Source organism: Amblyomma americanum, chromosome 1, assembly GCF_052857255.1.
Source record: "Amblyomma americanum isolate KBUSLIRL-KWMA chromosome 1, ASM5285725v1, whole genome shotgun sequence".
Lineage (NCBI taxonomy): Eukaryota > Metazoa > Arthropoda > Arachnida > Ixodida > Ixodidae > Amblyomma > Amblyomma americanum.
The window spans coordinates 485,833,975-485,849,545 of record NC_135497.1 but is presented as its reverse complement, the minus strand read 5'-3'; positions in this window follow the sequence as shown (position 1 = coordinate 485,849,545).

Here is a 15,571-nt window from a genome sequence, read left to right as displayed (position 1 = left end):
ATAGCTCTGAATATGTAGGCTACCTTAATGAACTTGCAACACTTCAGTGCAGCAAATGCTGCATCCAAGCACTAAATACCCGGCTGCAGTCAATGAAATAATTTTTCTTGCTGCTTTTATTTTATCATTTTTATCTGACTACAGCCATTGACTACAGGGGCAGGTGCAGGCGATGATTACTTGATGTCCCTCAGCATGTCCGCCAGGTAGCAATTCAACTGCTCTGCGCATTTTCTCATCCTCGGCAGCGCGTGCAGCTTTGATGTATGCATCAAATGCATCTGAAAGAGTATTAATCATGACAAAATTAAAGACATGCAGGTGCTGTAAAATAAATGTATTTAAGTCATGCACACGTAAATAAATAAATGCCTTTGTCAGCCAGGAAATGTACTTGAATAAAACAGGCTTACTGCCCACAGCTGCTAGTTTTTCTGAGCTCATCCGAGGCTTCTGCATGGCACCATCCTTAAGGAATTGCCGGCATACTGAGCTGGGGATGCTCCTTCCCTGAACGCTCTCTCCCATAAGGCTCTTCGGGGAAGGAACATCACCAGGAAGGAGAGTCACTTTTGTGGGGAACCCCACAAAAGTTTTGTGGAGTCCTTGCAAAACAAGAAGCCTCGACCTCGGGAAAGAAGCCAGCGCCACCGCTCGGCACTGACAATTTCCGCTCTCGAGGTGGACCTGCAATAAAAGAGCGGAACATATGCCTTCTATAAAGCCCGATAACAAATTAGGGAGAGAGTTATTATTTGCCACATTAAAACTGCTAAAATCCTATTCCTCGGGACTCCTATATTTAACATTACGAAAATGGCAGTTTTCCTTGCAAACGCTACTAATGATAAAGCATGCCACATCGCTCTCTTCTTTGGAGTGAGCAGCGCGATGGGCCACCAGGTCACTTTTGTGCGCAATCATATTAAGCTGCCTTTGACAACATAGATGAGCCTTTTTATCTCTACTTCAGGCTCCACTGCACCCTGGCAACAGTAATGCTGCCAAATATTCGGAAGCAGAGAACTAACAGATGAACGATTATGAATATTTAAAACACAGCAATTAAATCTTAGAACAAGAGGCTGTGCTAATTAGTACATGAAAGGTGAAAGGTTGTGTTCATGGTTTAGTGATCTAAGCCGTCATTAAGCAAAGCTGCCCTGAGCTGTCACAGGTTCAAATTGTGCCTTTGGCTCCTGTGCAGGCAATTTTTTTCCGGTCCATGCCATTTGGATAGAAAATTTCACGTGTCCGAGAGGTGTGCACTGATCCTCAGCCCTATACGTTTCCACAGTTTCTAGATTGTTTGCCTGCAGTTACCAAGAACGAGAGCTAAAGGTATTTCAAGTTTACAAACTAGTTCTAAATATGAGAAGCCATCGTACCTGGCCATTGACCTCAGCAAGAACAACTGGATTCCGTGGTGCAGCAGGACCCATGCTAGTGGAAGTCTGGAAAGTGTGCAAAGTGTTCGCATTTGCAACAAAAGTAATGTACAGTGTCGATGAAGTCTTAAGGCCAAAGGCTTTTCGCTTCAGCCGCATAACAGAGCTATTACGGCAATATTAAAGACCAAGTTACCTTGAAATGCTAGCAGGTTTCTTCTTGCGATACACAAGCTTCCTGCTTGATTACAGTTTTGAATGATCCGCTACATGAATTATTCTAGGAGCATTCATTTCATTGCAGCTGAATGCTGTAGCCTTAACACTTTTGACCAAGACTGTACATGGTACATTAAAGGGACAGTGAGGAGAACTCAATCAAATTTCTTTTGTAAGCAAAATCTGATATTTTAGCGTTTCATGGCTTTGTTGCTGCTTGTCTGGGAGCGAAAGGTGAATTTATTTCAAAGAAATCTGGACTCGAAGTTGAAAACGTTTTTCCTGCCACTCCGATTCAAACTCGGGAACTCTTATGACCTCACGGCACACTCTTATGACGTTACAGGACGCAGTGACGTGAAACATGACGTAAAGACAGACTCCGTGATTTTTCGCGGCTAGCGGTGCGGTCTAGCAGCAGCCAAAATGAAACCTACCGCTGCCACACGTTGAAGGCATCTATCGGGGGTCGCTACCATTGCTTCGTTTCCGTTTGCAGCGGCGTCTTGCCGGCGTTACGATGGATCCCGTTCCCGAGCCCGATTACAAAAATCTCGCAAAAACTCCGGCCTGCATTTCAGCGACATCAGCCCTACAGAGCGTGCGATGCTTTTGAGGGAGTACGGTTCAGTTAGGCGCCGGCGGGTCGTTTCCCCCTTCTGTCATGAACAGCCGTTGCAAATTAAATATCATAACCAAAGTGCGGGGAGTCGCGAGGGGCCAGGACAAGGTCAGTGCGTCGCGCCCATCTGAGGCTGGCCGAGGCTTTGGGGTCAACGGATAGTGATTCGTTGATCCGCGCGGTTGCGCGGTGCAGAAGGCGGCGTCGAGGTCTCCCAGGGTTGCAAGGGCAAGGTTATTTATTTTTTTTGCCACAAAAACGAATGGGTACTCAAGGGCACTCGCATTTAAAGTAGGCGGCTTGAAAGTAAAGCCGACACTTCAACGGCTTCTGCGCGTTTCCGGAGGTGCAGGGTCCACTGGATCGGGCTCTCTCGCCCACTTGCATGTGCCTTCAGATGTGTACTGTGAATGGATTAAATTAGCCGAGAGCTCGAAAAGAACAGCACCGCCCAACTACCGAAGCTATTGAATGATGCCACAACGCGCACCTCGCCGCGGAACCGTATCAGTCTGGGGTCAGGCTGGCACAGCTGGCGCACTCGGCGCGAAATAGAAACATTTTCCAAGTCTCCGCCAGTGCGGTCAGAGTGCACCTAAGCCGCCGAACGCGTCACCGGTCAAGCGCAGTTGGAGTATAGAGGGTCTCCCTTTGGCCGACGTGACGTTGGTGTGCAGTGCGCGCGCACGCGTTACGCCAGGCAATAAACGCGCATTAAAAAGACACTGAGGAGAAATTGAGGTTGCCTTGTATCGATAGAATACAAGGTCCTGATCACAAAAACATCACTCTTACTGAAAAACAAAGGTCTTGTAAAGTAGAAAATACCAAGAACCAAAGTACAAGTATCGCCGCCACAGGGCAATCTCGCAAGTACAAGCGTGATGACGTCATTGGACAAGAGACGCCACCTTAGAGGAATTTTCCTTCCTGCGTGAAGCTGCGAATCTCTGAGGCTGACAAAGGAAGATTGCGCGGTTCAATATTGAAGTAAGTTTTGTTTAAAAACTGATCGCGCGCTTTTATCACACCAGGACGACAGACAAAAGACAAACTGAATGTTGGAAGCAAAGAAAACCAATGCTTGGCGGCGCCACAGGCAGCCAGGAGAGTTTCAATTTGTTATGGCGCTTCGCGTCTATGAGCTTTGCGTGCCCCCTGGTTTTGTTTTTGATGCACCTCGATTTACAAGTGCCAAACAGCAGAGGAACTCCAAGTGCCGCTTCAAGTGCTAGTTAACCTTTCAAGGAGCCTGTTAAGGTTGGTCAAATGATCGCCACGGTCGATGAAAAACTATGTTGGCACGATGGTCGGTGATTGTACAAGGAAATTCGCAGTACAAAGAGCACTTGTGTCTTCACACGCTCGCCCGGCGAAACATTCTTGGCTGTGCCAGTCAACTTCAAACTACTTTACGGAAATCGTTTATTAGGGACGGGAGACAAGGCACAAGGCAGTTAAAAAAATTGTTGATGGCCTAGTTGTGTTAGGCCAGGATATACGTAGCGAAAGCGCGGAGACTTCTGCATCGGAAGAGAGCATTCACTAGATGCGCCTTTATTCATGGTTAAATCTTGAGCCATCGTGATGGAGTAGTAGAGTCTCCGCCACAAACTGCAAAGGCCCTAGTTCGATTCCGAGCCCCGGCACAGGTTTCGTTTTATTCAGTGAGTGGGCGGGGGGTTTCAGTGGCTACCATAGGTGCCGCCACTGAATACGTTGGTGAGCAGTTAAGCGCAGGCTCGGTTAAGGTGCGTTTACACTCCGAAGTAATGCGCGCGCGCGCTGCATGGCGACGTCACGTCGGCCAAACCGAGACCCTCTATGCTCCAGCTGCGCTTGACCGCCGACGCGTTCGGCGGTTTCGGCGCACTCTGACCGCACTGGCGGAGACTTTAAGCATGTCTCTATTGTGCGAAGGGTGCGCCAGCCGCCGACGGCCCGGCCAGATTGATTCAACTCTGCGGTGAGGTACGTGTTGTGACGTCATTGAATAGCTTCGGCAGTTGGACGCATATGTTCTTTTCGAGCTCTCGGCTAATTTAATACATTCACAGTACACATCTGAAGGTACATGCAAGTGGGCGAAAGAGCTCGATCCAGTAGACCCCGTACCACCGGAATCGCGCGGAAGCCGTTGAAGCGTGTGCTTTACTTTCAAGCCGCCAATTTTAAACGCAAACGCCCTTGAGCACCCATCCGTTTTTTTTTGGCAAAAAATAAAATAAATAACCTGGCCCTTGCAACCGTGGGAGACCTCGACGCCGCCTGCTGCACCGTGCAACCGCGCCGTTCAAGGAATCGCAATCCTTTCGCCCCTAAGCCCCGGCCAGCCTCCAATGGGCGCGACTCACCGACCTTGTCCTGCACCCTTGTGACTCCCCGCACTGAGGTTATGATATTTAATTTGAAACGGCTGCTCATAGCGGAAGGGGGAAACAACCCGCCGTCACCTAACCTAACCGTGCTCCCTCAAAAGCATCGCACGCTCTGTGGGGCCGAGGTCGCTCAAATGTAGGCCGGAGTTCTTTCGAGAACTTCGTCGTCAGGTTCGGGAACGGGATCGATCATAACGCAGGCAAGACGGTGGTGCAAACGTAAACGAAGCGACGGTAGCGACCCCCGATAGATGCCTTCAACGTGCGGCGGCAGTAGCTTTCATTTCGGCTGCTAGACCACACCGCTAGCCGCGAGAAATCACAACGTCTGCGCTTACGTCACGTTTCACGTCACTGCGTCCTGTAACGTCATAAGAGTGCGCCGAGATGTAATAAAGTTCCCGAGTTTGAATAGGAGTGGCGAGAAAAACGTTTTCAACTTTGAATCCAAACTTCTTTGAAATAAATGCATCTTTCACTCCCGGACAGGCGGCAACAAACCCTTGAAATGCCGAACTATCAGATTTTGCTAAAAAAATAATTTGATAGAGTTCTCCTAACTGCCCCTTTAACAGAGCCTGCGCTTATCCACAAACCAACGTATTCGGTGGCGGCATCTATGCGCGCCACTGAAACCCCCCGCCCACTCACTGAATAAAAAAATCTGTGCCGAGGCTCGGAATCGAACCAGGGTCATTTTATTTTGAGGCGGACTCTACCATTCCGCCACGACGGCTTATGATTTAACCATAAATAAAGGCGCATCAAGTGAATGCACTCTTCCGATACAGAAGTCTCCGCGCTTTCGCTACGTATATGCTGGCCTAACAGAGCTAGGCCATCAGGATATTTATCTTAACTGCCTTGTACCCTGTCTCCCGTCTCCAGCAAACAATTTTCGTTAAGTAGTTTGAAGTTGACTGGCAGAGCCAGGAATGTTTCGCTGGGCGAGCGTGCGCAGACACAAGTGCTCTTTGTACTGCGCACTGCCTTGTACGTTCACCGACCATCGTGCCATCATGGTTTTTTATTGACCGCGGCAACCATCTGACCAGCCTTAACAAGCTCCTTCAAAGGTTAGCTAGCACTTGAATTCGCACTTGGAGTTCCTCTGCTGTTCGGTACTTGTAAATCGAGACGCGTCAAAAACAAAACCATGAGGCACAAAAAGCTCATAAACGCGAAGCGTCATAACAAGTCGAAACTCTCTTGGCCGCCTGTGGCGCCGCCAAGCATCTGCTTTATTTGCTTCCAACATTCAGGTTGTCTTTTGTCTGTCTTGCTTGTGTGATAAAAGTGCACTATCGGTTTTAAAACAAAACTTACTTCAATATTAAACCGCGCTACCTACCTTTGACAGTATCAGAGACTCGCAGCTTCATGTAGGAAGGAAAATTCCTCCAAGGTGGCGTCTCTTGTCCAATGACGTCATCACGCTTGTACTTGGGAGATTGCCCTATGGCGGCGATACCTGTATTTTGTTTCTTGCTATTTTCTACTTTACAAGAGCTTTGTTTTTCAGTAAGAGTGGCGTTTTGTGATCAGGAGCTTATATTCTATCGATACAAGCCAACTTCAATTTCTCCTCAGTGTTCCTTTAATTGGCATCTCCAGAGGATTTTAAAGCACTTTGAGTTTGCTATCACATTGCACTTCTTGAACCTTGTCTCAGTTGCAAGAAATAATTCCGCAAAATAAAGAAACGTCAACAACTGGAACACAAACAAAAACTGGATTTCGACCGCGAAGCCGTCGCTAAGCAAAGCTGCTCTGAGCTGCCACAGGTTAAAATTGTGCCTAGAGCTGCACTGCAGGCAATTTTGTTTCTGCGCCATATCATTCGGACAGAAAATTTCCCATTTCTGACAGGTGTACAGTGATGCTCATCCCCATGTTTCAAGTTTCTAGATTTTTTACCTGCGTTTTTCAAGGATGAGAGCTAAAAGCATTTCAAGCATACAAAATCATTCTTGTAAGATCGACAATTGGGCTTTGATGTCCCAGCGCCCCGTGCTGAAGAAGAAGCAAAACACAGGTGGAAGACGAGGCTGTCAAAGTTCAGCTTGGCGCACAGGAACGCTTGCCTACCGAGGTGCGCTGTACTAGCAAAGATTGTGGCCGTCGACACTTCTTGTTAGCACGGCGCACTCAGCCCCTCCACAAGTGTAAAGGCGCAAATCAAACAAGAAGTGTGGACGGCCACAATCTTTGTTAGCACGGCGCACCCCGGTATCCAGGCATTCCTGAGCACAAAAACTGAACTTTGTCAGCCTCGTCTTCAGTCTGTGTTTTGCTCCTTTATCAGCACTGGCCGATGGGGCCTCAAAGCCCACTTGTCTTACATTCTAAATATGCGATACCGTCATACCTGGCTGCTGACCTCAGCAAGATATCAGGGTTCTGTGGTGCAGCAAGATCTATGCCAGTGGAAGACTGCAAAGTATAAAAAGTGTTCACATTTGCTACAAAAGACTAATGCACAAGGTAAATTAAAGTGCAACTTCAGAGGATTTACAAACATATTCAGTTTACTATCACATTACACTTCTTTAGCCTGGTCAGAGTCCCGAGGAATAATTTTTCCAAATAAGGAGCAAAGAAATAATGAAATACCATTAACTAGAACACAAAAAAGTGATCTCAATCAACAGATGAAAATATGATGTTTAAGTGTTTGACTGGTAACACTGGTGACTCACATTGTGTAATGCACCAACTAGCTTTAGAGGAGTGTAAACACCCATCTTTTGGGCGAGTGGTTTTGCTTTCTAATGAGGCATCAGGCATTATTATACATGAATTACCTTGTGGTATTCCCCTATTATCAACAGTCTAGCAAGAGAACAGCAGTTCACAATTGCTAGCGAGGTAAGGGAAGTGGTAAAGGAATACGTCTATTAAAGGCAGGTATCAATAGTGACAACTGATCCGGATCATGAGGGAATAACTAGAAGGATAAGATTGCGATGGAGCGCATATGGCAGGGTCTATCAGGTCATGAATGACAGTTTACCAATATCCCTCAAAAGAAATGTGTACAACAGCTGTATCTTACCAGTACCCACCTATGAGGCAGAAACATGGAGTCTAACAAAAAGGGTTCAGCTTAAGTTGAGGACAACGCAGTGAGCCACAGAAAGAAAAATGATAGGCGTAACGTTAAAGCAGTATAACACCTACCGTTTGGGTGCGTGTTTTCTTATTTGTAATGATGCATAAGGCATTATTCTACATGGAGTAGCAGCTAGTTATCTCTTACGGCCGCTTAATAATTTATAATAGCATTTCGTTTTCGTCCAGTTTCGCCTTCAACACTTGAACAAGGACAGTGACGTCAATGTGCGCTTACATGTCACGAGACATGAAGAAAACAGCAATATAATCGCTGCTTGCACATTCGTTGTCATTCTGGCAATTGAGAAAGGCTGATTTCAACACTGCAATAAATAGAACAATGAAGCAGCGATTCTAAGGACATTTTTCTATGGCTCACGTGAAGGAAAAGCCCTCTTTGACGTTAGAGCCATCGTTCGGCTGTTCCGAAACTGAAACAGCATGACAGGAAAAACAATTATAAATTATTTAGCGGTCGTAGGCAAACATCACATGGTGATTCATGCATAATAGCGTCTTCTGCATCATTGAAGAAAAGAAAACATGCCACCAAAATTAAATGTCTACAATCCTTCAAGAAACCGGAAGCAGGAAGACTGGTTGAGGGTGGGTTAATGACATCCTAGCCAAAATCAAGAGGAAGAAATTGGCTTGAGTGGGGAATGTAATGCGAAGGTAAGATAGCTGTTAGTCCTTAAAGGATTCCAAGAGAAAGAAAGCATAACCGGGGGCGGCAGAAGGTTAGGTGGGCGTATGAAATTAAGAAGTTTGCAGGCATACGGTGGGCGCAGCTGGCAAGACATGGTTAATTGGAGAGACATGGGAGACGCCTTCACCCTGCAGTGGGTGTAATCAGGCTGATGATGATGAATTTTCTCCCATGACTACTAAAAAATTTATAATCAAATTTCTTTCTCGCGCTGTTTCAGTTTCAAGAGCTTAACGGGGACTATGACGTCAAAGTGAGCTTATAGGTCATGCGAGGCATGAAAAACTGCAATATAATCGGTGCTGCTACATTTGTCATTCCGACTTTTGAGGAAGGCTGGCTTTAACACTGTAGTGAATTAAAACGATCAAGCAGCAATTATATCGCATTTTTTCCATGCTTCTCGTTACGTATAACCTCTCTGATGTCACAGTCTTCACTCGGCTGTTGAAACCGAGAGAGCATAACAGAAAAATTCGATTATAAATTATTTATAGGTCCCAGGCAAACACCACATGATGATTCATTCATAGTAGTGTCTTCTGAATCATTGTAGAGAAGAAAACATGGCACCAAAATTAGGTGTCTATACATCTTTAAATTATCAATGGGCTTTTTCAAATTGCCGCGCTCGGAGAGCCTGTTGGCTGCCAGAAAATTCACTCCCGACAGGAAGGTGCATCATGCTCACATGAACTGGTCGCCGCCAGAACCAGCCTGCTGGCAATCATGGCGCCAAGGCCGTCCATGGATCACGGAAGGCGAGTGCCCTCTGCTGATTTTTTTGCTGTTGCGTCTCATTGCTCTCATGCGTACGGTAGAAATCTGATCCTTGCGAGCGAAAGAAGGGACGTTGCTATTCAGGGCAGCTGCGGACTCTTGCACTCCGTTGCATACATCGGCGGCGACAACACAAGTATATGTCCTTCAGTGCGTTGTGTGCTGTCGTGAAGCCTGCATGTAAGCTTCTAGATATCCTCAAAAGCATATGTGACGGGCAGTTGCACTCTAAAGACTTGAATTTGACACCACATAGGAGGATTAATTGGACAGCGTTAACTGTAAAGACATGGGAGAGGCTTTTGCAATGGGGGTGTAGTGAGGCTGATGATGATGAGGAGGAGAAGAGAAAAACTGCGCATGCACTGCTGAAACAATATGATGTAGTCTCAGATTATTGCATATTTGTTAACTACACGCTAATTACTTGGGCGCCAATGATCGACCCTGCCTATACTGACTCTCCTATGGTAGTTGCAATTTCTGTTTGTGAACTAATTCCTGTGGGCTGCAAGCAGAAAACAATCAGGATATGTACCGCTCAACTGTAGTCTGCCGAACTCCAACTGTTAATATTGTTGCCAGCAAGTAATGCACGCATAATTCTGACAAGCGTGCATATCAGCTGGTTGAACATTTTTATGAAGTGCGTGTACTGTACAAATTACGCTGCACGTCGTGTCTGTATGCTATCGCTTTTACTGCAAAGCTAACACTCGAATGAAAGGCATTACAATCTGGCCTTGCATGTCGGCCCCGCACTGTGTGTGCAGGCCTGATGATTGACACTGGGAATTTTTTTTTTTTGATGAGTCAAATTCAAGGTGAAGTATGCATACGGTATTTCTCAGGTATTTTAAGCACTTGTGGCAGAAGACCCGAGCATCAAGCTTTATGGTAACGACCGAATCGGCACACGCTAGGTTATGCTTCATCTTCAGCTGTCAAATGAAAATGACCTCCATAGAGAATAAAAATTTTGAACAACAAATTTGGCAGAGCGCACATGCACGTCAGCTGGCAGCCACTACTTAAAGGGCCCCGACCACCCTCTGGCTGAAAATGTCGTCGACCAGGTTGTAGTGACGCACCTTCCACGGAACACACAACCGCAAACAATTCTTTAATAAAAGACGTTATATTGGAGTTACATATATGGCAAACCAGCTAGTTTTTCATGCTCCTCTCCTTCCATTCCCTCTCAGAGGTTTTTCTCCCTTCCGCTTGGTCTACTAGCTTTAGTCCTCCATCCCTGCTTGTTCTGGGTGGCTGCCCTTCCGTTTACAAGAGTGGACAGCACCCCTTTTGTTGAAAGTCAAATGGGGAGCTTTCGGTGGCGCCCGTGTTGGGCCTGTTATGAACGGAACGCACACCATTCGAAGAGGATTAAGATCCCTGCGATAGGGATCACCACGGTGGCGCAGCAACAGCAGTGGCAATTTCAACAGCGTCATCAGGTGGCCGACGACTGCACAAAAAGAAAGGATGACTAGCTGGGAAGGAGCCTGTTCTTCCTACGCTCGGCTCGATGCAAATGACCTTCCCCCTTTGACTCGTTCCCTGCAAGAAGCGAGCGACGATAGACAGATGACGGGAAGAGGGAACGGTGCCTTCCAGTAATTAATCGTGTCTTGACAAGAGCCGCCCTGACCGGAGAGAGCCCACCGTAGTTGTAGCCCACAGCGAAGCACCGGTGTTTTCGCTAGACACGTGAATAATATTTATCACCCATCGTGAATAATAATTATCAGAGGCCCTATCTGTGTCTCATGTGGCCCGATTCGCTTTGGTAAGCCGCATAACCGAAGAATACCAGGCCTTATAAATTTCCAGCAATACATATATTTAACCAGCATCATGGCACTGAGAAAACAGGCCACCGAGTTGCAAGCCGAAGCTAAGACAACGTGCTGCAATGAGAGAAGTGCGCTGTCCAGCAATGCCGTATCGGTGGGCTCGCTACAAAGCTCTCTGTTGCTGAAGGCAGCCTGGCTGCTTCCCCAAACAATAAATATTTCAGAGAACAATTCGAGGAGGCAATACGAAAAATGAAGATTTGACCTGACATGAAGCACTCAATATATGAGAACAAAAAACAGAACGATGCTTCCATTCCACATGCGGTTCTCTAGTGTCGTACGCAATCTTTTACAATAAAGCAATTAAGCAATATCTCTATACTACAATTCAAAGATCCGCTACAAAGCTCTCTGTTGCTGAAGAAAGCCTGGCTGCTTCCCGCAACCATAAATATTTTAGACACACACAGACAGAGCCGCCTGTCTGGCTCTGAAGTATGCTGCTATTTAATGTACATATTGCGACTGGTAAGCGCGCGAGTGGCAGTAGCAGAGGCATCCGCAGTAAAACTTCGCTCAGTACATACATGTATCGGTGCAACTGTTGCTGGCTCAGACTTTTCAAGGTTCATTACAGTGATTTTTCTCTTCGACATCCTCTGGATAAGCTCCGCTTTTATTACTGGAAAACAAGAAATTAGAGATAAAATAATGAAAGCGACAGCAAACACAGGGCAAGCAACGGAAACGGATCAGTTGGTGTGTTGCGTTCATTGCTTTCCAAAAATCATACGATGCGAAAAATTAGCAGATCTGAGCACAGCCGATTTCTCCCTGCCTCATGCAATTACTTGAATTCATGAGAAAAATCAGGAAATATTATTTCGCTCAGAGTGACGCTTACGTCGAGACCTGCTACAATGCGACCACGCAGTTGTTTTCTTTGGGAAGCGTGCGCTGGGCTGCTGTGTGCACGGATCGCAAGCACAGAGGAAGTGGTACCGTAAGTGTTCTGCAAGTGCTCGCAACAGTAAAAAAGCATGTGCATCGACTTTATGTAAAACGCCACCAAGCTTTGCTAAAAGCGTTAGGCTTGACTGTATACGCATCACACGTTTGGCACTTCTGAAATCTGACCACGTAGCGAAGTAACTGCAAAACTCACCTCCAAGCTCTATTACTTGGGCGGAATAGAATACCTTTTCATCATTTCCGTCGCTCCAGGAGACGTACTTTCTTTCGCCAGGTAGCTAACGCATGTCGCTGAGGCATCATGGAAATGTGTAGCGCAAAGGAAACAAGGACGACACAGAGACGTGTACGATAGCTTTTGCGCCGTCGGTCGAAGTATTTCACGTACGCATAGCTCGCCGCAGCTGACGAACCCATACTGGAAGTGTCACATGTGGCTGCAAAACACACAATCTAATAACTGTAACCTCACACCCTGACACAGTGCTGAGTGATGACGCAAACGTTGCACGCAAACTACCGCAGAATTGGATTGGCGACGCGGACCGCACAGGGTGCTGCATACGATGATGATGATGACCTCTTCGTTACAAACCACAATAATAAATATGTTTTATTCGTTCAAATTTCTTCTGTTTATTTCCTGCGGCAAAACTTGCGTCTCCGACCGTGATCTCTATACCGCTCCATGTCGCAGCCTCCTCGTGGAGCGCATCCGGCCATCCAGTTGACTGCTGATTGACCGCATGTAGTAGCAGACGACGCGGGGCTCTACACTCCATGAAATACTTATAGTTGAAAAGTTACAAATACTACTTTGAAGGGGAAATTGGTATAAGTTCCGTGTCAAGCCGTGCCACAGAGCGTTGGCCCAACATAAGCAGAACCAACTGCAGAACCAACTAGCCCGTAAAATCAGTCTTGCACCTGTGACTGCCCATGGAGTGTGAATAGGGCGGCTTAGTGTAACTCTATGGGCTCTATCATGTATGAGCTTTATGGTACTGCTGTAACCTAAATGTCTGAAGTGTTCTGCGATTTTTGATCGCCACTGCGTTACACAAAGTAGTCGCTATGTGACAAATCGCCTTCGGTTTCGGTTTCAAAGCTGGAAGCTCTAGTGGCGCGCGGTGCCTGATTGTGCTTTGCGCTTTTTACTTACAGCTTTAAGCAGAAATTTTTGTGTGGCTTACGACAAACAGGAAGCACCTATAAAATCTGGGCCTAGCCGTCAGACGACGCTAGAACATTTTCAGTTTCGGTTTCGAAATATAAAAGCTCCTGTTGCGCGGCTCTTGATCATAAATAACGCTGGGCCCTTCCCTATTCTTTGTGCTGTAAACAGCAACTTCTGTGTTATCTACGATAAAATAAGCACTTCTTTTAGAACTCCCCTAAATGCCGCAAGTGCTTGAAAAGTCTGTAATTGCTGCAAAAAAGTATTTTCTGGCACGGTGCGTGGTAGATATCATAAGTACTATATTGCCACTGACCTGAAATCAGCGACTTAGGACCAGCAGAGGGGGAAATATAGATTGCTGAATAGGTAAATTGATGCACTGAAAGAATATATGTCAAGAAATCAGAAGTGTGCGAGCTACGAGTAGGAAGAGGCTCTCAAAAATAAACTGCTAGTGTGCGCTAGAACACGGAACTGGGTAGCACAACCGCGCCCTCGATCGATGTGCTTCGATCGAGGTGATCGAGGAGTTCTATAAGTATTATTTCGCAGTCTTCTCTGGCACACCGCTGTCGCGTCCGGGTCGTAATGGCAGCGGGTGAAGCTTTGGGCTATGCTCGAGACAATTAGTATAGACAGGGACTCCGGAACTCCTTTTTTTAGTGGGAGGGCAGGAATTCAAGCTGATTTTGCTATTTATTTATTTAATGCTCATTTACATAATAAATTTTATATATTTTTTTCGATGTTCAAAGCTTGATGCAAAGTATCACGTTGCGGTGACGACATTCCAGCTGTCAGGAAGACAACGAAAATGCTTCCAAAATTAACTGTTTAAGGGGCTGACTCACGCCCACTATATGAACTGAATTACTCTACGGCTGCGATTCGTGCTCGGCGGTCATTGACCTGAATGTCATGCAGTTCTTGGTCGTGCTGAACTTGAAGCTGGCAAGGAGCCTTCGAGATAAAGAACCAAAAGCAGCAAGAATCTGGAAAAATGTGGAATCATTTGCACGTGGCCATGATCAACGGCATAAGTCTGGTCGCACCTCGCATTCCAAAACAAAATGATAAAGCCGCGTGCCGGAGGTTGTGAGTGCGAACGAACAAACGGTGAAAAGATTTATGGCAATAAAAAATAATTGAAATGAGGAGCTTATAGGTGGGAAGCTGTACGCACGAGGAGTGGTCAATTCCATTAAAAAAGTCTGTGCATAGTTTGCTTAAATTCTGCTAATCATGATCATGTACACGGTCAGGTCGATATATAGTCCATCGTATTCTGTAGGGACATGACCGATTTAGGTTACTCATATGCGAAATGCTTTACAACTGGCTCCTAAGCCAAGCAGCTCATGCAGCACCACTGTGCTTTGAATTAAGAGTCCTTGAACTAATATGTGTTTCAATTTTCAGAAATCTGATCTAAGTAGAAGCAAATAGAGATTGGGGGGGGGCGCTTCTCCCCCTGCAACGACCTTCCTCATTGCCACCGCCCTGTTCCATGGTTCTTGAATATAGCCCACCTGAACTGGCACGCTGGAGTGGCTACATCTCGCATATTGTATATCTGATATTGGTCGCAAAGCCGATGTCTATTAGTAAACAAGTTGAAAACATCCGAGGTGTTCTGCGAGATGTTCGATCCCACGAAACATTCGGTCAGGAAAGATCTTTGAAGGCAGTTCGCAGTGTATACCGGATTGTTTTTTTCCGAATATATAGCTTTCGTCGAACTATAGGAAATTTCTGGAATTCTTTTATTGACATATCTCAAATAAACTCTTCATTTCTGCAAGAAAAAAAACACACACGGGTAGGCGGCCATATATATACCTGATCGGCCCGCTAGAGTGGGTATATCTCGCATATTGTATATCTGATATTGGTCGCAAAGCCGATGTCTATTGGTAAACAAGTTTGAAACATCCGAGGTGTTCTCAGAGAAGTTCGATCCGACGAATCATTCGGTCAGGAAAGATCTTTGAAGGCAGTTCGCAGTGTATATCGGATTGTTTTTTTCCGAATATATACCTTCGTCGAACTATAGGAACTTTTTGGAATTGTTTTATTGACATATCTCAAACAAACCCTTCATTTCTGCAAGCAAAAAAACCCACGGGTTGGCGGCCCTATAGATAGATACGTGATAGGCCCGCTGGAGTGGGTATATCTCGCATATTGTATATCTGATATTGGTCGCAAAGCCGATGTCTTTTGGTAAACAAGTTTAAAACGTCCGAGGTGTTTTGAGAGATGTTCGATCCGACGAAGCATTCCGTCAGGAAAGATCATTGAAGGCAGTTCGCAGGGTATACCAGATTGTTTTTTTTTCGAATATATAGCTTTCGTAGAACTATAAGAACTTTTTGGTATTCTTTTATTGACATATCTCAGATAAACCCTT